The sequence below is a fragment of the Octopus bimaculoides genome, chromosome 10, assembly GCF_046866305.1.
Source record: "Octopus bimaculoides isolate indiv1 chromosome 10, ASM4686630v1, whole genome shotgun sequence".
Lineage (NCBI taxonomy): Eukaryota > Metazoa > Mollusca > Cephalopoda > Octopoda > Octopodidae > Octopus > Octopus bimaculoides.
The window spans coordinates 27,202,112-27,224,287 of NC_142937.1; positions in this window are offsets into that span (position 1 = coordinate 27,202,112).

Genomic DNA, 22,176 nt, shown 5'->3' on the forward strand with positions numbered 1-22,176 from the left:
CAAAAGAAGAAGTGCAAGAATTTTGGAATAAAATCTGGGCAGAAGATAAAACACACAATGAAAAGGCCCCTTGGATTGATAGAATAGCTACAGACCTAGACTCCTTAGAGGAGCAAAAGTGGGAGGGGGTCAGGGTAGAAGATATAAGATCTGCTCTCAGGAGGTCAAGCAAATGGAAGTCTCCAGGAAAGGATAAAATTCCTAACTTCTGGTTGAATGCCTTCCCAGAAAGCCATGAACTGCTAACAAAACTTTACAACGATATTTTGCAAAATCCTAGTTTGATGCCCTCTTGGCTAGTTAATGGTTTAACATTCCTGCTTCCAAAAAATGAGGAAACAAACGAACCAAAAAATTATCGCCCCATAACCTGCTTAACAACAATGTATAAGACACTAACATCTGTCCTAACCGAGTACACCTATAGTTTTTTAATAGAAAGTAGCATATTCCCTAATGAGCAAAAGGGATGTAAACGAGGATCTTATGGTTGTAAAGATCAGCTACTCATCAATAAGATGATCTTAGAAGATTGTCACAAGCGACACAAAAACTTGTCAATAGCCTGGATAGACTATAAAAAGGCCTTTGATAGCCTACCACATAGCTGGATTAGGAAATGTCTGGAAATGTATAAAATAGCTCCTACTCTGCGAAACTTTTTATCTGTAAGTATGAGATCATGGAGAACCACACTGATGTTGAACAATGACAATGAATCTCTAAATGCTGGAGATGTAAGAATTTCATGTGGCATTTTCCAGGGTGACTCACTATCACCACTCCTCTTCTGTCTAGCCCTAATACCGCTCTCAAAATTGCTCAATGATGCACAGTATGGTTATAAAATATTTGATAAAAATATAAATCATCTCATTTACATGGATGATTTAAAGCTCTTTGCAAAAAATGACCAACAACTCAAAGGCCTACTAGCGATTGTTAAACAATTCAGTGATGACATCAGGATGCAATTTGGCCTTGATAAATGTGCAAAAGCTATCTTTATCAAAGGAAAAATGACAAATACATCTAATGTGAACCTTGACCAGCAACATGTCATAAAAGAGTTAGAACCAGCGGAGAGCTACAAATACCTAGGGGTAATTGAAGGGGACAATATCAAGCACTCAGTGATGAGGGAAAGGATCAGAAGAGAATGTTATCGCAGGGTGAGAGCAATACTGAAGACAGAGCTGAACGCGAGAAACAGGATCGAAGCGATCAATGCTCTAGCCATACCAGTCGTGACTTACAGTTTCAACATCGTTAACTGGTCAATTACTGAAATATGTAATGTTGACAGAAAAATACGAAAACTGTTGACAATGCATAGAATGCACCACCCTAAGGCAGATATAGAACGTCTTTATCTGCCAAGAAAAGAGGGAGGTCGAGGACTACTACAGCTGGCATTATCAATGAAGGTAGCCACAATTGGCCTAGACACCTATATGAAAAACTCTGAGGACTGGATGCTAAAACTTGTCTTAAAATATGAAAGCAAGAAAGCATCTTACTCAGTAACAAAACAGGCAAAGGAATATCTAAGTGAATTCCAATTGCAACAAATTCAAGAATTAGACGAACTAGAAACACCTACAGAAAAAGCTAAGCGCTTGAAAACCCGTGCTAAAATTGCTGCCTTAGCTATTATGACTGAAAAATGGCATGGAAAACCTCTCAATGGCAAATACCCAAAGAGAGCGAATAATGCAGATATTGACAAAGCCCTTACCCACCAATGGTTAATGGCCTCTGGATTGAAATCAGAAACAGAGGGGTTTATTATAGCAGCCCAAGATCAATGCCTACCTACAAAGAACTACCAGGCCAACATATTAAAGAACGGCAGCTCCCCATTATGTCGTATATGCCAACAACAAAATGAGACCATCGATCATGTTGTCTCCATGTGCAGTCTGCTTGCGCCTACAGAGTATCTCAACAGGCATGATAGAGCTGCACATTATATTCACTGGGTAATATGCAAAAACCTGGACTTGCCCCATGATAAAAACTGGTGGGAACACAAACCACCCCCAGTACTTGAAAATGATCACATTGCACTCCTCTGGAATTTCACCATTCAAACTGACAGAAAGATAGACGCAAATAGGCCAGACATCATACTGAAAGACTTCAGACAAAAATCATGCCTCCTCATTGATATGACTGTCCCAATTGATATAAACGTATCTGTCAAGACCTACCAAAAACTGAGCAAATATAAAGATCTTGAAATAGAAATTAGCAAAATGTAGAATCTGAAGACGAAAACAATACCTATTGTCATAGGTGCCCTGGGAATGACAGCGAAACGGGCTGATTACTACCTAGCTCAGATACCAGGAAACCCCAAAATGGCTGAAGTCCAAAAGATAGTGCTCATGGGAACTGCCCATATCCTACGTAAAATACTGTCTATGTGATCTCAAATTTTAAAGCAAACATAATTTTCTTATGGTTTCTTAAACATTCACTTGAACAAAACTGTACAAATCCAAATATATGGTACCCTAGGCATAACACCTACATGAACTTCTAACTTGTTGTCTCTTGAGGTCTCTGGGTGAGACTTGGATCCAACTTGTACAAATGCAAAACAAAAGTCAAACATAAAATAATAATAATAATAATAATAATAATAATAATAATAATAATAATAATCGTTTAACATCTGTTTGCCATGCTGGCATGTGCTGGACAGTTTGACTAAGTACTGGTGAACCAGAGGCTGCACCAGGCTCAATCTGATCTGGCAAAGTTTCTACTGCTGTATGCCCTTCCCAATGCTAACCACTCCGAGAGTGTAGTGGGTGCTTTTATGTGCCACCGACACGAGGGCCAGTCAGGCGGTACTGGCAACGACCACGCTCAATAATAATAATAATGATAATAATACGATGTCAGTATCAACAAAACAAAGAAATCAAATGCTGTACACTTGTCAACTTTTTTTAAAATGTATTTTGTCTTTCACAATTGGTCCACAATAACTTTACACAGTTTTTGGAGTTCATAAAGGCCTCCATTTATCACTTTTGCCCTAGAAAAACTAATTAAAGAATGAATTTGAAAGACAACTTTCAGACAAACCATCATAGATAATATTTCTTGCTTTGAGAATACCAAATCTACTTGAGGTTACGTTGTAAACATTTACTTGCATTGCGCTGAACAGAAACGTGGATTATATCTGGGAACTGGAAATGATAAACACGTAACAAAAGCCACAAAATCTGCTTCAGTAAATCACGAGTTTTCTTTCTCTCGTTGCCTTTTCATGCATCATTCACATTGTCAGTAAAATGGTCTCTTGCTGAGGAATCCATTCTTTGACTTTCTTCTCAACAAACAATATGTTTTTATTCTTCGCTTGCACTCGAATGCCTTTGATCTGATTTTGTTCAACCCATATATAATACCAACCATGTTCCTTATTAGTAAAGATATGGACCAATTTTCTGCGGAGAAATACTTTGTATGGGTACGTAGACAATAAAAGAGGAAATGTGACTGATTAGGAACAAGAAAAACAAAACATACCAATATACCAGCCAGTCTCTACCAACATTCACACATACACAAAGACGTGCCTGCACTGATGTTCGCTGCTGTTTGTTAGTAAGTAAAATGTATACAAGAGAAATAGTAAGGAAGATTTTTTTGAATGGAATTAAAGCATGCAACACATGTAGTGGAATCTATTTACTTGGAGATTCAAAATGGAGTAAATATTATTGTGCATGGAGTGTTTGAATCAGTTGCATGACGAAGAAATTGTGTGCGTATGTATGTTGTAGCGTTATCTAATCTTAAAGAGTGCATGCTTGTCTTTGTGTGTGAGTGTGTGTATATATGTGTGTATGTGTATATATATATATAGTGAGAATTTGTAAAAAGACGAAGACGAGTGTGTAAACAACAAACAGATGTATTTGTTTAATGCTTGGGAAGTGAGAAAGTCCTTTACGTTTCGAGCCTACGATAGGGAAGTAACATCGTTTATGTTTTGAGCTTATGCTTTTCGACAGAAAGGAACACAGAAATAAACAGGGAGAGAAAATAGAAAAGGGTTTAGTGGTTAGCGATCAATCATGGCGAATGCTGGACAGAGGGGTCAGACAGGAGAGCTAGGAAGAAGGGGAGATAATAAAGTCGTGGTGATCCCAAAACGAAGGTGTGGGTGCATGTGAGAGAGCGTGTATGTGCATGTGGAAGGGGGCTGGTGACCTTAGCGTGTGCATGTATAAGTGTGTGGATGATGGTTTAGGTTCTGGGAAGTGGTCAGTGCTAGTGTGTGCGGGGTAGTGTGATGTGGTGGTGTGCGGTGTTGGGGTGTGGGGGAGGTAAGAGCAGGGGAGGCAAGGGTGGGGGTGGAATGGGATGTACAGGAATAGTGGTGTGGGAATATATATATATATATCAGATCTTTTATCTTTTACTTGTTTCAGTCATTAGACTGCGGCCATGCTGGGGCACCAGCTTGAAGAATTTTATTCAAATGAATTGATCCTTGTTCATTTTTTAAAACCTGGCACTTATTCCATCAGTCTCTTTTGTCAAACTGCTAAGTTATGGGTGAAGTAAATCCACTAAAGATATGGTGGTGGTGGGGACAAACACAGACATAAAGACACATTCACACACATATATATATATATACATACAATGGGTTCTCTTAGTTTCTACCTACGCATTTATATATATATATATATATATATATATATATGATGGGCTACTTTCAATTTCTGTCTACCAAATCCACCCACAAGGGTTTGGGTAGGTGCGAGGCTATAGTAGAAGACACTTGCCCAAGTTGCCATGCAGTGGGACTGAATCTGGGACCATATGGTTGGGAAACAAACTATTTACCACTCAGCCATGTCAGTACCTATACATATACATACATATATATATATATATGTATCATAATTTCTTATTCCTCCATTCTGTACCACACTCAGCACAGGCATCTTATCATACAGGTACTTGGTAACCTCAATGGTGCTGGTGCCAGCAAAAAGCATCCGGTACACTCTGTAAAGTGGTTGACATTAGAAATAGCATCCAGCTGTAGAAACCATACCAAAACAGAGATAGGACCTAGATAAGCATGTGTTTGGAGACTTGGTATGTGTGTGCATGCGTGTATGTGTGTGTGTGTACACAAACCCACACACACGCACATATATACTTGGAAACAGATGCGTCGCATTCAATTAAATAATAAATAATATATATATATATTATACATTATTTATTATTTATATGTATATATATATATATATATATATATATATATATATATATATGATATATATATTATATATATATGTATATATATTATACATTATTTATTATTTATATGTATATATATATATATGATATATATATTATATATATATGTATATATATTATAGATTATTTATTATTTATATGTATATATATATATATATATGATATATATATTATATATATATATATATGTATATATATATATAAATATATATATGTATGTATATGTATATATACATATATATATGATAAACTGAAGGATTGGATTGTATGCACATATACTTTCACATGCACACAGACATGCAAACACACACACAGACACACACACACTCACAGATATAAAACATATTGATGTCAGATGTCTTACTTGCAGAGTAAGTGCAAGTAAGGTATTTCACATCAATAAATAGTAAAATATAATCTTTCTCACTTGATCTAAATTTTCTTTTTTCTTTATCTGTGTCAACCTGTCGCATATATTCTCAATTTTTGCCTCCTCAGTTGACCTGTATACCTACATACCTACCTGCTTACATACGTACATACATACAACATACATACATACAAACATACATACATATGTACGTACATACACACATACATCCATGTGTGTTTGTGTGTGTGTATGTGTGTGTGTGTGTGTGTGTTGATGCCTTGCATGTGTATGTATGAGTTTATGTAGAGATCACTCTCTTTCTGTGGTACCAGCAGGAGTGGCTGTGAGGTAAGTAGCTTGCTTATCAACCACATGGTTCCAGGTTCAGTCCCACTGCATGGCACCTTGGACAAGTGTCTTGTATTATAGCTTTGGGCTGACCAAAGCCTTGTGAGTGAATTTGGTGGACGGCGAACCCTGCTGTACTCTTTCACCACAACTTTCTCTCACTTTTTCTTCCTCTTTCTGTTGTGCCTGCATTTCAAAGCGCCAGCCTTCTCCGAATCTGTGTCACGCTGAATCTCCCCAAGAACTACGTTTAGGGTACACGTGTCTGTGGAGTGCTCAGCCACTTGCTCGTTAATTTCACGAGCAGGATGTTCCATTGATTGGATCAACTGGAACCCTCTTTGTCGTAACTGATGGAGTGCCAACCATATATATATATATATATATATATATATACATGCATACACATATCATAGATCAAAATTATTTGCTAATACAGATCCACATCAAATCTATACCAATCTTTACATATATAACTCAGCATACATCATATTATGCATTAACATTGACTTACACAAACACGTGCACAAACACACACACACACACATACACACACAAAGACATGCATACTCACACATATGCAAAACATTTGTATCTAATCATGCACATTAACAGGTATCTCTTCCTCTCTCTCTCTCTCTCTCTCTCTCGCTCTGCCTCTCCACATGGGTGTGTGTGTGTGTGTGTGTGAATGCCTGTAGCTGAAAAGCCGCGAATCTGGTTGCAATTTGATGCAAATATGTTATGCAATGGAAAACCTAAAGAGCATTGTAAATAATACTTTAAGATCTGTCTTTAATTAGATAAGGGTCTAACCCTTTTGTTACCAACCCACCTGAAACCATCTTTGGCTCTGTAGTACAAATGTCTTGTTTTCATAAGTTTTGAATTAAAATCTTCCACCTAACCTTAGTCACAATTAATGTTCCTAACACTAGCTGAATGATAACCAAGTTATTTTACTAAATTCTTTGTTATATTTAAAGTAATTGAAAGAAACACAGAGCATCTCAACAAAAATACAGTAACGAAAGGGAGTTGAAAGGGAGGAATGGTGCTCGATGTTTTGGACGCTAATCCTTCATCAGGAAAAAGAAAAGGATGAAAGGTGGTGGAAACTGTGGAAAGAAAGTTGGGGACCAGATAGGAATGTAGTTCTATGAGGAGGTAGTGAGGTGCTGAGTCCATGTACAGGGGAGTATCCGTGAAGGGATACAGGCATAGGGGAAGGTGTATAGGTGGTGTGCAGGATGCAGGAGATTACTTGGAGTGTGTGAAGGTGTGACAGTACAATCTACACACACACACACACACACACACACACATCATCATCATCATCATCATCATCATCATAATCATCATCATGCCATACCGACACAGGGAGGACACTTTGATCATAACAGATGAGTCAGAGAGCTCTGCCAGGTTCTACACCTGATTTTGTATGATTTCTCCACCTGAATGCCCTTCCTAATGCCAACCACTTCACAGTGTGTCATCTCTATATATCTGAATCTGTATCTATCTATCTATCTATTTATCTATCTATCTATCTATCTATCTATCTATCTATCTATCTATCTTTCTGTCTACCTATCTATCTATTGATAAGAATTCAATCATTTGATCTACTGAGTTACCTGCTCCTGAATTAACACAAGTGGCAGAGTATTCCACACACACGTACCCTCAACATTGTGCAGATGAAATTAGGTAGACAGAAACTATGTAGAAGCGCGTCAGATGGTGTGGATCTGAAGGTCAAAGGCGCAGCTTTGTTATAAACTCTGTTGTGGTAATTCTGGCTGACAATTACGTCAGGAGTACATTTCTTTGGAATACTCAGACACCTTCATATTAATCCAGTTAAATGAAATCAATGAAGAATTATATGTACGTATGCATACACACGTTAGGTGTGTATGTGCATGTATAAACACATATATGTATGTATATGTATGTATATATATATATATATATATATATATATATATATATATATATATATATATATATGTATATATATATACATATATACACGACAGGCTTCTTTCAGTTTCCATCTACCAAATCCACTCACAAAGCTTTGGTTGGCCCGAGGCCATAGTAGAAGACACTTGCTGAAGGTGCTATGCAGTGGGACTGAACCTGGAACCATGTGGCTGGGAAGCAAGCTTCTTACCACACAGCCACACCTGTGCATATATATATATATATATATATATATATATATATATATATATATATATATATATATATATATATATACATATATACACACATACATATATGTATACATATATATATATATATATATATATACACACACATACATATATACATAATATATACACACACATCCACACACATACATGCACATACACACATGCATATTTATGTGTGTGTATGTATTTTTATGCATCTATATATGCATATCTGTGTATCTGTTAGTGTGTTGATATCTATATATAAATATTACACATATAATATCCGTAGATACATAATTACTTTTTTGCAGATATACATACTTCATATACAAACACTTCATTCACTCATTCATTCACAGATACATATGTGTATGTAAAGATATATCTACCAACTCACACACACACACATAGATATATATGTATACATATACTTATATATATATATATATGTATATTTATGTGTATATGTTTATATAGACACATACTAACACACGGTGATGCACATACATGCATGCACGCAGTGTTGTGTCACAGATGGATAATGGTGCTGCTGCAACAGCGCATGTTCCACTTCAACGGTTGACTGACTCGTAAAGCTGAGACAATCCGACTTTCTTACTAAATATTGATCTTTCTATTTTCTTTCTCTTTCACACGTATATATTCTTATATGTTGCTTAAAAGCCTTTTAACATTCAATTGATTGTAACTGCTGCTGCTGCTACTGCTGCTGCTGTACTCTCTCTTAATCTTCATTTTCTGCCCCACCCACCCCCAACCCGGCCTCCACCGCTGCTGCCATTTAAAAAAAATATTGTCTTATTATTTATTTTTATTTTTTTTTTCCTCTTTATTCGTGTTTATTTTTATTTACCTTTTGAATGATATTCATTCTATTTTCCTTTTCTTTTTCCAATCTACTTTCTTTCATCATCTTTATTTCATTCATTCATTCATTCAAGTTACATTATTATTTCTTCACTTATTACACCTCTTTCATATTCTTCTTCCAATTTTTTTTCATTCAATTTTCTTCTCCATTATTCTCCCTCTTTCCTACATTTTTTTCAAACTTCTTTTTCTCAATCCCTTTTATTTTTCATTCCAAGCTATTGTCATTTCCTTCCTTTTATTCCCTTATTCTCTCATTTGTTTCAGTCATTTGACTGCGGCTATGCTGGAGCACCTTTAGTCGAGCAAATCAACCCTAGGATTTATTCTTTGTAAGCCTAGTACTTATTCTATCAGTCTCTCTTGCGGAACTACTAAGTGATGGGGATGTAAACACACCAGCATCGGTTGTCAAACAATATTGGGGGGATAAACACAGACACACAAACATATACATGCAAATATATATATATATATATATATATACATATACGACAGGCTTCTTTCAGTTTCCATCTACCAAATCCACTCGCAAGGCTTTGGTCGGCCCGAAGCTGTAATAGGGGATACCTGTCCAAGGTGCCATGCAGTGGGACTGAACTCTGAACCATGTGGCTGGTAAGCAATCTATGTACTATGCAACCACTCCTGTATACGAAAAATTAGTATAGACAACAGTAAGAGATGAGGAATTATGTATATTATTTACATTATTTACAGGCATATGGCATAGGGGTTAAGAGTGCAGGCTACTAACCCCAAGATTCCGATATCGATTCCAGGCAGTGACCTTAATAATGATAATAATAACATTGAAAAGTACCTTAGGAATGAGAACCCAGGTTCGAAATTTCCCCAAGACACCTGATGAAGGCTGGAAGGTATATCAGCCGAAACGTTGTGTTAACAACAAACAAGATGAGGACAAATATCTGTCAAATGTAAATAATGAAGGGCATTGACGTTAGGAAGGGCATCGAGCTGTAGAAACTCTGCCAGATCAGATTGGAGCCTGGTGTAGCCATCTGGTTCACCAGTCTTCAGTCAAATCGTCCAACCAATGCTAGCATGGAAGGCGGACGTTAAACGACGATGATGATGACGACGATGAATGAACAGTATGCAATGTTTGACCATAAAGGAAAACTATAATTGTCTGTACATATGACTAGGATGTTACAAGGAGTTTTGTATTTTTTTTTAGAAACTAGGGGATGGCTACTGACATTAAGCTTAAGAATTATATAATGTACAAGTATAAGGAAAGAATTAAAGGAAAAATGGACTCATTATATTGAATGTTATCGATAATATTGAATGGAAATAGGAGGTACTGTGGTTCCACAGTTTCTATACATGAGCTGTCACTGGTTTCCAGTCACTTTCACACAAATAGATGATAGGTAGAAACAAGGAAAATGCCCCTTGTATTTGAATACTATGCAAATATTCTTTTAAAAAACTTTTCTTTTAATATTTCCAAAATTTAATTGTTTTCCACGCTTACAGTTGAAAAAGTCTCAATAACTAAAAACCGGGACTGAAATGTTTTTTATAAAATCATTTTAGCATTTTCTACCTTGACTTTTTTTCTGTGCTGGGAGTAATTAAATGCTCCCCAGTGTCACACAAATGGTACCCATGCCGGTGGCACATAAAAAGCACCCACTACACTCTCGGAGTGGTTGGCGTTAGGAAGGGCATCCAGCTGTAGAAACTCTACCTGATCACATTGGAGCCTGGTGTAGCCATCCGCTTCGCCAGTCTCCAGTCAAATCGTCCAACCCGTGCTAGCATGGAAAACGGACGTTAAATGAGGATGATGATGATGATGACATGTATATATATATATATATATATATATATATATATATATATACATGTAAATCTATCTATCTATCTAGCTATTTTTCTACCTATCTATCTATCTATCTATACATACATACATACATACATACATACATATATACATATATATATATATATATATATATATATATATATATATAACCATACGTGTACTGATGAACAAAAGATGCAGGTTACTTCACAGTTTTTCTGTATTGATTGAGAAACCAGTGGTTTACCGTTAAGTTAAATGTTTTTAAGAGATTAATTTTGAAAGCTGCATTCCCTCGCTTTCGGTAAATATGTTGCTTATTTTTTGGTAGTTTTTGACTTATTTAGTCCCTCGAAGCGTGAAGCATTACTACACAGTTAATGCCCTTTATATAAATTATATATATTTATGGAAAAAAATGATGAATTTTTTTTTCATTATGAGGTTTTTTTCACGCTGACTACTTGATAAATTCTTATAAAGATTTTATCCTATATTATATTATTACATATATATATATATATATATATATATATATATATATATATATATATATATATATATATCTGATGGTACATCTTGCATTTGTTTTTGATTATCAGTGTACAAGTCTTAGCTTGCAGTGTCTTAGCTTTTAAGACAATATGAGAGGGATTAAGATTATATCTTCCTTATTTCTTTACATCTCTTTATGAATCTCCATCTACAAGCAACAATATAGCCACATCATTATTATTTAGTCCCTGAAGGTGGCGAGCTGCCCGAATCATTAGCAGGTTGGCCGAAATACCTAGCAGTGTTTCAACTGCCGCTACGTTCTGAGTTCAAATTCCACTGAGGTCAACTTTTCTCTTCATCCATTCGGGGTCAATAAATTGAGTACCGGTGAAACATTGGGGCTGATATAATCAACTAACCCCCCACTCCACGCAAATTTCTGGCGTTGTGCCTAAAATAGAAATGATTATTATGGAGTCCTTCCCACACTTTACGGAAATAACCTTCCTCGTCAGCTGGATTATTTCCACGTGAATGATCATTAAATAGTTATTATTACCAATTTATATGAAGAGAAATTCAAACTTGATTGGAGTTGGTAGCATTTCATAATCTCTGCCATTCATCATCATCATCATTATTTAACGTCCATTGTCCATGCTGGCATGGGTTGGACGGTTTGACCGGGCTGGCATGCTGGAATACTGCACCAGGCTCCAATTGTCTGTTTTGGCATGGTTTTCTACAGCTGGATACCCTTCCTAACACCAACCACTCTGAGAGTGTAATGGGTGCTTTTACATGCCACTGGCATGGGTACCATTTGTGTGACACTGGGGAGCGTTTATGTGCCACTGGCACATGATGATGAAGATATATATATATATATATATATATATATATATACACACACACACATATATATAGATATATATATATATGACAGGCTTCTTCCAGTGTTTAACTGCCAAATCCACTCACAAGGCTTTGATTGGCCTGATGCTTTAGTAGAAGACACTCACCCAAGGTGCCACACTGTGGGACTGAACACAGGGCCACGTGTTTGGTAAGCAAACTTCTTAACCACACAGCCACACTTCCACTTCTTACTTTTAAATGTTGGCCCCATGGATATAAAGTTTGATAATTCAATCTTGAAAATGATGTCCAGATTAGTGCCACTTTCATTTGTCAGTGTCATCATTAATACATAAAAATTCCAAAGATTTATTCCTTTAAATCTGTCGCTTATTATGATGGATATTTTACGATTCCATTAAAATGTCTAAAAATGCTGTCTGGATATAGTATTTCTGTTTTATTGTTACCAGATTCCAATATCTAGCCAAGGAATCTCTTTTACAAGAAAGGATTTTCAATACTGTTGACCATTTCTTAATCCTTATCCTGCACATCTGTTTAGTTATTGCTGAAATCTTTTAATCCTCTTAGATATAGAATTAATATTATCATAAATTTATACATTTAATTCTCTGAGTCTAAAACCATCATACTTAATTCTACCTTTCATCATATTAGGGATCACTAAAACGAAATAGCGATCAATTAGTGGGGTCAATATAGTAGACTTGGGACAATCATATAGGGGTTGGGACAATCATATACAATATTATATGCCATTGTAAGGCAGTGAGCTGGCAGAAACATTGGCACGCCTGGCGAAATGCTTTGTGGTATTTCGTCTGCTGTTACGTTCTGAGTTCAAATTCCACCGAAGTCGACTTTGACTTTCATCCTTTTGAGGTCAATAAATTAAGTAACAGTTACGCACCGGGGTCGATGTAATCGACTTAATCCTTTTGTCTGTCCTTGTTTAGCCCCTTGTGGGCAATAAAGAAATAAGAAACGTTAGCATGCCGGGCGAAATGCTTAGCAGTATCTTGTCTGTCTTTACATTCTGAGTTCAAATTCTGCCGAGTTCGACTTTGCCTTTCATCTTTTCGGGGTCGATAGATTAAGTACCTGAAGGGGTTGATAAATTAAGTACCAGTGAAACATTGGATCAATGTAATCGACTATGCCCCTACCCCCAAAAATCAGGTTGACAAATTAAGTACCAGTTGAGTACTGGGGTTGATGTAATCGACTAGTACACTCCCCCATGAAATTTCAGGCTATTCTTCTTCTTCGTCTTCTTCTTCTTCTTCTTCTTCTTCTTCTTCTTCTTCTTCTTCTTCTTCTTCTTCTTCTTCTTCTTCTTCTTCTCCTTCTTCTCCTCCTCCTCCTCCTCCTCCTCCTCCTCTGTTCTCATTCCTAAGGTATTTTTTGCTGATTGTTATTATCATTATTTATTCAAGTTACTGCTGGGATTGAACCTGGAATCTTAAGGTTAGTAACCCATGCTCTTAACCATCTTAAATGAACAGTATTATCAATGTGGTCTTTCATCCTCTCAGGATCAATAAAATAAAGTTCCAGTCAAAAACTGGGAAGAGCGGGTGGGGATTGATGTAACTGACAAATCCCCTTTCACCAAATTTTGGGGCTTTCACCTGTAATGGAAAGAATTATCATTAATCCCTTTAGCAATCAGATTATTATATATCATGCTTATTTCTTTTCTTTTTTACTTGTTTCAGTCATTTGACTGCAGCCATGCTGGAGCACCGCCTTTAGTTGAAGAGGCTGACCCCAGGACTTATTCTTTGTAAGCGTAGTACTGATACTATTGGTCTCTTTTTGCCGAACTGCTAGGTTATGGGACGTTGTGAAGCGATGGTGGGGGACAAATACAGACACACAACCGGGCTTCTTTCAGTTTCCATCTACCAAATCCACTCACAAGGACAAGGATTTGGTCCACACAGCCACTCCTGTGCCTTCACATTATTTTGAATTAATTATGCATTATTTCATAGCTTCGAAATTTCTATGATGTGATTGTATATTTTCAGAATGACGTTACAGGGTTGGTGTGAGAGGCTAGATCTGGCCAGTTGGAACACAAATGGGGTAGAATATCTGGACCAGATATGGCTGCATGAAACACCAAAAGGTTAATGTTGTGAGATGGCAAACTAATTAACCTGACAAAACTAAATACTTCACAGCTTTCCTTCTGGCATCATTTTACACTATGAGTTCAAATCCCAGTAAGATCAACTTCGCCTTTTCTTCTTCCAGGGTCAATTAAATAAAGGACCAGTCAGGTAATAGGGTCAGTGTAATTGACTTTCTCCACCCTCACTTCAGAATTGTTGATCTTTGTCAAAATTTCAAACAATTATTATTATTATTTTTTGCCTTTGGGATATAATAATCATTTGTTATATTCTTCAGTCAGGTCCACTAAACTCTGCCATACCTGTGTAGAATATCAAAGTCTCAGTTCTCATATCTGTTTATTCAGGTGTTCAATATAGCTGTTGAGTCTATAAAAAAAAAAATCACATGCACACACACACACACATGCATACACATATATTTAGCTATGGATATATGCAGATGTATGCATAATCATGTATATATATATATATATATATATATATATATATATATATATATATATATATATATATATATATATATATATATATACACATATACACACATATACACACATACACACACACATATATGTATACACAGATACAGAGTGTCTGTGTGTATATATATATGTATCCATGCATATGTGTCTATATGTTTGTGTGTGTGTGTGTGTGTGTGTGTGTGTGTGTGTGTGTGTATCTATATATATGCATGGTGTGCATTTATGCACATGTATGTATAATATATATACTTACATGTTCATATACGTACACTTACACACGCACATATATACACACATATCCGCATTAATATAGACACGTATTCGCACACAGAAACCTACATCTGCATATAATTACACATCAACAAGTTATTAGTTATTTTGCGTCTGTGATTTTTATTAATTTCTTGGAATAGTTTTGGAAGCAGAAGATTTCTTCAGATAAAATCTATTTGAATATTTGTGCTTGACATGAAGAATAGAATCCCACCATCACCACCACCACCACCACCACCATCTACACCACCCCCACCTGACCTCCTCTGAAATTAATGAATTCAAAACGAAGAGAAGTAATTGCAGAGTCCATATTTATTCATATATTTTAATCTAATTAAGTAGGTTAGAACATTTAGATGACAATTGGTAATATAGTGTTAGTGTAAACATAAAAACCTCCTCAAGAAAACACTGTAACAATATAAATATATATACACACATATATACATTGTGAACATTAGGAGAGAGGAGGACAAAAGAATTAAATAATGTTTTATATACATGAACAGAGAATAGAATAAGTTGGATAAAAATTTATGGTATGAGTAAGTTATGAATAATTTTACCATTCCATGGAGGGTGGAATGGCAAAGAAAATATTGCGAAGAATTTGAAAATGGTTATAGCCTTGAATGGAGATTGAGAAGAGGATTTACATAATGGTAAATACAAGAGCTCATATATATTTATATATATACACACACACATATATATTTGTGTATATATGTCTTTATACATATATATATACATGTATATATGTGTGTGAATGTGTGTCTATATATATGTGTATGTATGTATGTATGTTTGTATGTATATGTGTGTGTACGTGTGTATGTGTATTCAGCATGTGCAATTGTTAATCCCAACATGTTTTTTCTCTCACCTTTTTCTTTTTGTTTTTACTCTCTCCATCTGTTTTCTTTCCTCATTCCTCTCTGTTGAAGAGCATAAGCTCGAAACATCAAAGACTCTTCCATTTTTCCTGAGTGTCAAACTAACACATCGTTTGTTGCTCCCTCACTGCCACTATATATATATATATATATATATATATATATATATATATATATATATATATATATATATATATATATATATGTAGTAGAGTATTTATATGGTAGAATAAGAAGGGCCTATCATAACATCAGAAGTTGGCAACTTGTTAAGGATCTCTCTTGACACAAGTACATCTTTAGTATAGTCAAGACTGCAGAGCATTAAGGAGACTGGCTCTTTTCTTTAGGGACAAAAGATATCTTAAACCCACTCCTCCATGACAGATGCTGACACCCTACAAGGCTCAAGAGAGGTTCACAATGGTGTATTGCTTTCACTTCTGGGATGAGGCCACTACTACACTAACTGACATCCCGGGCTGCATCCAGAGAAGGCCCACTCAGCTGATTGACATTCCCATCATGAACAGACACACTTCAGCATCACACCTCTTCTCCTTGTCATCTCTATCATTTCTATCAGTTTGTGCAGCATCATTTGAGAGGTGAACCTCTCTTGAGCCTTGTAAGGTGTCAGCATCACTCACAGGGGTGTTGACGGGATTTAAAATATCTCCTGTCCCTAAAGAAAAGATCTGCAAAGAGATAAATACAAATAGTGACACGGAAGGGTCCACGTGGCCCCTTGCCAGTCGTTTCATTGTTACACTCATACATATTTTATCCTCATCAAACACAAGGGGAAGTTATTCGATGCTCTACCAAATTTGTCAATCTGCTGTAAATATCTTGTAACATATGTAACTGTGTGCATTAAGGAATATTTGCCTGAATATGAATAACAGAATATTCTGGTAAAATTTTCTGAAGAATTGTCCTGAAATTCAATTGACATGATAAATTCTTTGTTTTATGTAAAATTTACATGTGTGATTTGGTTAGATTTTTCTTTAGAGATGGTAGAACAAAATTGACATTAACTAAAGCATACACCGCAATTTATAAATATTATATATGTAATAATATGTGTGCATTTTTATATACATAAATATATATATATATATATATAGATAGATAGATATATACGTGTATGTGAATACATACATGCATTACATATGTATATATATGTATGTGTGAGAGTATGAGTTCAATACTTTTAATTTGAGTTTTAAATGTATATGCACACACATATATCAAATATATATATACTCACATATATTAACTATACGTTTGTGTGTGTATGCATATATACATATATATATATATATATATATATATATATATATATATATATATACATATATATATATGTATACATGTATATGTATATATATTTGTGTGTGCATGTGCATGTGTGTATAATGTATATATATATATATATATATATATATATATATATATATATATATATATATATATACATACACACTTATATATACATACACACATTCACACTTACAGATATACATATATAGACACACATTTGTATATTAAATATATACATATGTATACACACATATATGTATGTGAGTTAAATACATATATTTGGAGTTTTAACCAGATCACACACACGCACACACACACACACACACACACATCTGATTGGAAGTGTGATGTACTGAATTTTGTGCACAAAACATTCTTAATTTCTTGGAATTTTCTTCTTTGTTGGCAAAAAAAAAAAGAAAGAAAACCAGGCAGAGATTCTGAAGAAACAACATACCTTCAAAGATTTGAATCCAGGTTCAGATTCCAGCTGATAAATTAATTTCAACCCTAGGTTCAAGACTGGTTATGTGGCTAAGAAGTTTGTTTTGTAATTCACAATCATGTATCTTATCTTATAGTTGTTTCTGTCATTAGACTGAGGCCAAGCCGGAGCATCACCTTAGTTGGTGTACATAAGGCAAATTTGGTTAAGACAATCTGCTTACATACATTCAAAAATTTGGATTCACGTGGACTAGTTTCTGCACTGGCAAAATAAGCCTTAGCTAAGGTTTATTTTGCCAATGCAGAAACTAGTCCACGTGAATCCAAATTTTTAAATATATGTAAGCAGATTGTCTTAACCAAATTTACCTTTGTTTGATTTCTGTAGTTATCACCAGTGTATTTTTGGCGATTTAATAACGAGTTTTGACTGTTATTTCAAGCAGGTAGACATACTCAGTATGTCCTTTGATTAATTTTAATCCCTCGGTTATTTAATGCTATTCTTTGGCCTACTGTCGCCTGTGTCATTGATTCTGTTATTATCATTCTTAAAATAGTTACATTGGATAATAATAGAATTAATGACACCTTCATAAATTAATTTTATATATATATCATCATCATCATCATCATCATCATCATCATCATCATCATCATCATCATCATCATCGTTTAACATCCATATTATATAGTGAATCCAAACAAAGAAGAACAAACAAGAAAAAACAATGACTTGAGGACATGGTACAAGAGCTGCATTATCAGACACTCAGGAAAGGAAGGAAAGAGGATTTAATGTTTCGAGCAAAACTCTTCTTCAGAAATAGAGGAAAATCCAAAGGAAGGGAAGATGAAAGAAGAAATCACCAACGATACACATGAGGTTACATTTTGATATATATGTAACTTTTATTTGTAATTAGTAAAAGTTACAAAGTTACTCTAGAGCTGAGAGAGACTATTTATCCTGTCTATTCTACCAAACCTGTATATATGAGTATGTCTAATGCATTATTAGCTGAAATTTCACATACACACATACAGAAGCATACATATATATTTATGGATATGTGGTAGAATGAGTGGGAGGGAAAGAAAGAGAAAGAGAGAGAGATAGAGGGTGAGATCAAAAATATTCGACAATCATAAATCTGTAAACGTAATGAAAGGAAATTAAAAAAAAAAAGCTTCATTATTTCAATATTTGTGATTATGGCTGCACCATTCGAGGATACAGAATTTCAAAGAAAGAACTTTTGGAGTGTTTGCAGTAAGCCAACATTTCCGAGCATTTATTTAATTCATTGGCATAAGGAAAAACTAAGGATAATTTGCCATTTAAAAAAAAAAGCTTGCGGCATGGAATTGAATAGAAAGAACCACATTTATAAATATATGTTAACTGGAATTTAAATGCCAGTTTTTCTTTCTTTGAAGTTACAGGAGTGCTTGAGAGGTTTGTAGCAAATTTCATTTAATTTCATGCTTCGTAAATGAAAGGATAAAATGATAATGGTAAGTTTTGGAATGATTCCTCAACACACCAAAGAAAATTCGGAGAATATTATTATTGTCTGGTTGCCCTTAGGCTGACTGAAAACGGCTTTAGCACTCGGTTTTACCAAGTTGTCTCTACATTTACGAAACATGAAAGCAAATTTTCCACAAGAATCTCCAAGTGTGTCCCATTCTTCAAAGAAACAAGGCTTAGTACTATTTAAAACATAAATGCATGTTCTTAGCTGTCCTATCCCATATGAATGTTTACATGTATATATATATATATATATATATATATATATATGTGTTTGTATATATATATATATATACAGTGGGGGACTGGGTCTAAATATACTCATAAATATAGGCTAAAATTCTATTGAGAGTGAACTCTACACTTTGATAAACTGGCAAAGAGTGTTAATCACTCAGTAAAATGTGAATTTTCTCTCTTTGTATGGCATATTTTGGGAAAATGTTCTGCCTTTGAATGAGAGCATGTATCCCTGTCCCATAAAATTCTGTTGATTGTTCTTTGAGCCACTTCTTCACTACAGTTTTCACTTCCTCGTCACTGGAATAAGACAATACGACTCTCCCCAAGCACAAAATATATATATATATATATATATAGATGTAAAGTTTTATCACCCCTAATTGTAACCAAGAGCACTGAAGCATCTATATTGCAAGAAATAAGGGTTAAAAATTCTTGCAATATAGGTGCTTCGGCATCCTCAGTCACAATTAGTGGTGATAAATTTTTTCCTTTATGGTATCACATTGCGCCTAGCTATTTACATTAATTGATATATATATATATACACAGTGAAATGGGGTTACTTTGACCAAAATATATTTTGTTTCCTCTTTATATCAAAGCTCAAGGTCATATAGTAATGCAGTTTGGAAACAATTATCTTTCAGCTGAATGGTGTAATTCATTTTTAAAGTGAAACAAATCCCAATTAGTATCATGCCTGTGCCAAAATATCAAAAGATCCAGAGCATGTTTAAGTGCTACAGAAATATCGTCGTACTTCCAGCACTTAAAAGTGACTCTTACAGTTGATGGAAAACTTATTCCTCCAAATAATATATTCAACTTTTGAACATAAGTAAAAAAAACATTTACTGTTCAAAGTAATCCCAAATCACGGGTTACTTTGAACAGCGACATTTATATGAAAAAAGTAATCAAATATTGACTGCAACTTATTTTTAATTCATATATCAGTTTACCTGTTTAGTCCCCCTAACATAGTCAAATTTAGTTAAGATTGAAAAAAATGGTTATGAAATTATTGCAATAAGAAGTCTAAAACTGTTCAAAGTAACCTTGTTTCATGGTATACATCATCATCATCATCATCATCATCATTGATTAACGTCCACTTTCCATAGACGGTTTGACTGAGGTCTGGAGAACCCATGGCTGCACCAGACTCCAATCTGGTCTGGCAATATTTCTACAGCTGGATGCTCTTCCTAATGCCAACCACTCCAAGAGTGTAGTGGGTGCGTTTTACATGCCACTGGTACAAGAGCCAGTCAAGAGATACTGGCATTGGTCACGATTGGTCAGTTCTTTTTATGTGCCATTGGCACAGGAGCCAGTCACACACACACACACACACACACACACACACACACACACACACACACACACACACACACACATATATATATATATATATATATTTATATATATATATATATATATATATATATATATATATATTTATATATATATATATTTATATATATATATATATATATATATATATATATATATATATATATATATATATATATATATATATATATATATAAAAACGATGGGCTTCTTTCAGTTTCTGTCCATTAAATCCATTCAGAAAACTTTGGTTGGTCTGAAGTTATAGTAGAAAATGCTTGTAGAATGTGCCACATGGTGGGACTGAACTCACGACCACACATTTTAGAAGTAAGCTTCTCGACACACTGCCTTACCAATATAAACTCCAAGACACATGCATGTTAATGTCCGCAGCAAAAAAAAAAACCATGATGTAAAATTTACAAAGGGTGCCTCCTCCTGCATGAAGATGAAGAAGGATATAGTTAGGTGGCCATATGGGACATGTAATGAACTGCAAATAATTTTTTAATGAATTGCAATTAAAACCTTAATGCGAAAAATTCATTAGCACTAAAGCAAATTTATATCAGATGAGGGCAATGGAGAAAACGCTCACAATTTAAATTAACCAAAAATTAAATTTAAATCATAATATTTATTGGATAAAATGGAAGAATATTCTACTGAGTAATTGATAAGGTATGAGAGCAACAAATAACAAATGGTTCTGTGTGGATAGCATGGACTGATTAGAGGTATTACAACGAGAGCTGTGGTTAATTTCCTAAGGGTGCCTTGTGCATGAGAATTGTATAATTAGGCACAAGATGAAATATTGGAGTTGAAAAGCCTGAAATAATTGTTGAATAGTGTATGTCAGAATCAGTACTAGGCTTAAGAAGTGAGCCATGGGAGCAAGGCAGTGCTTCAGCATGGCCACAGTCAAATGACTGAAAGAAGTAAAAGAGTAAAAGAATATATATATATTACATATAAAAATAAGAGGAATGACCAGCAAAAGTGGACTCCTATATGCTAGAAATAGATGCCGAATCATCTAACCAACGAAAATTAGTATTTTTTCATTTGTCTTGCCCTTTTACAATCTGTTGTATCGCTGAATTCTTACTGAGAA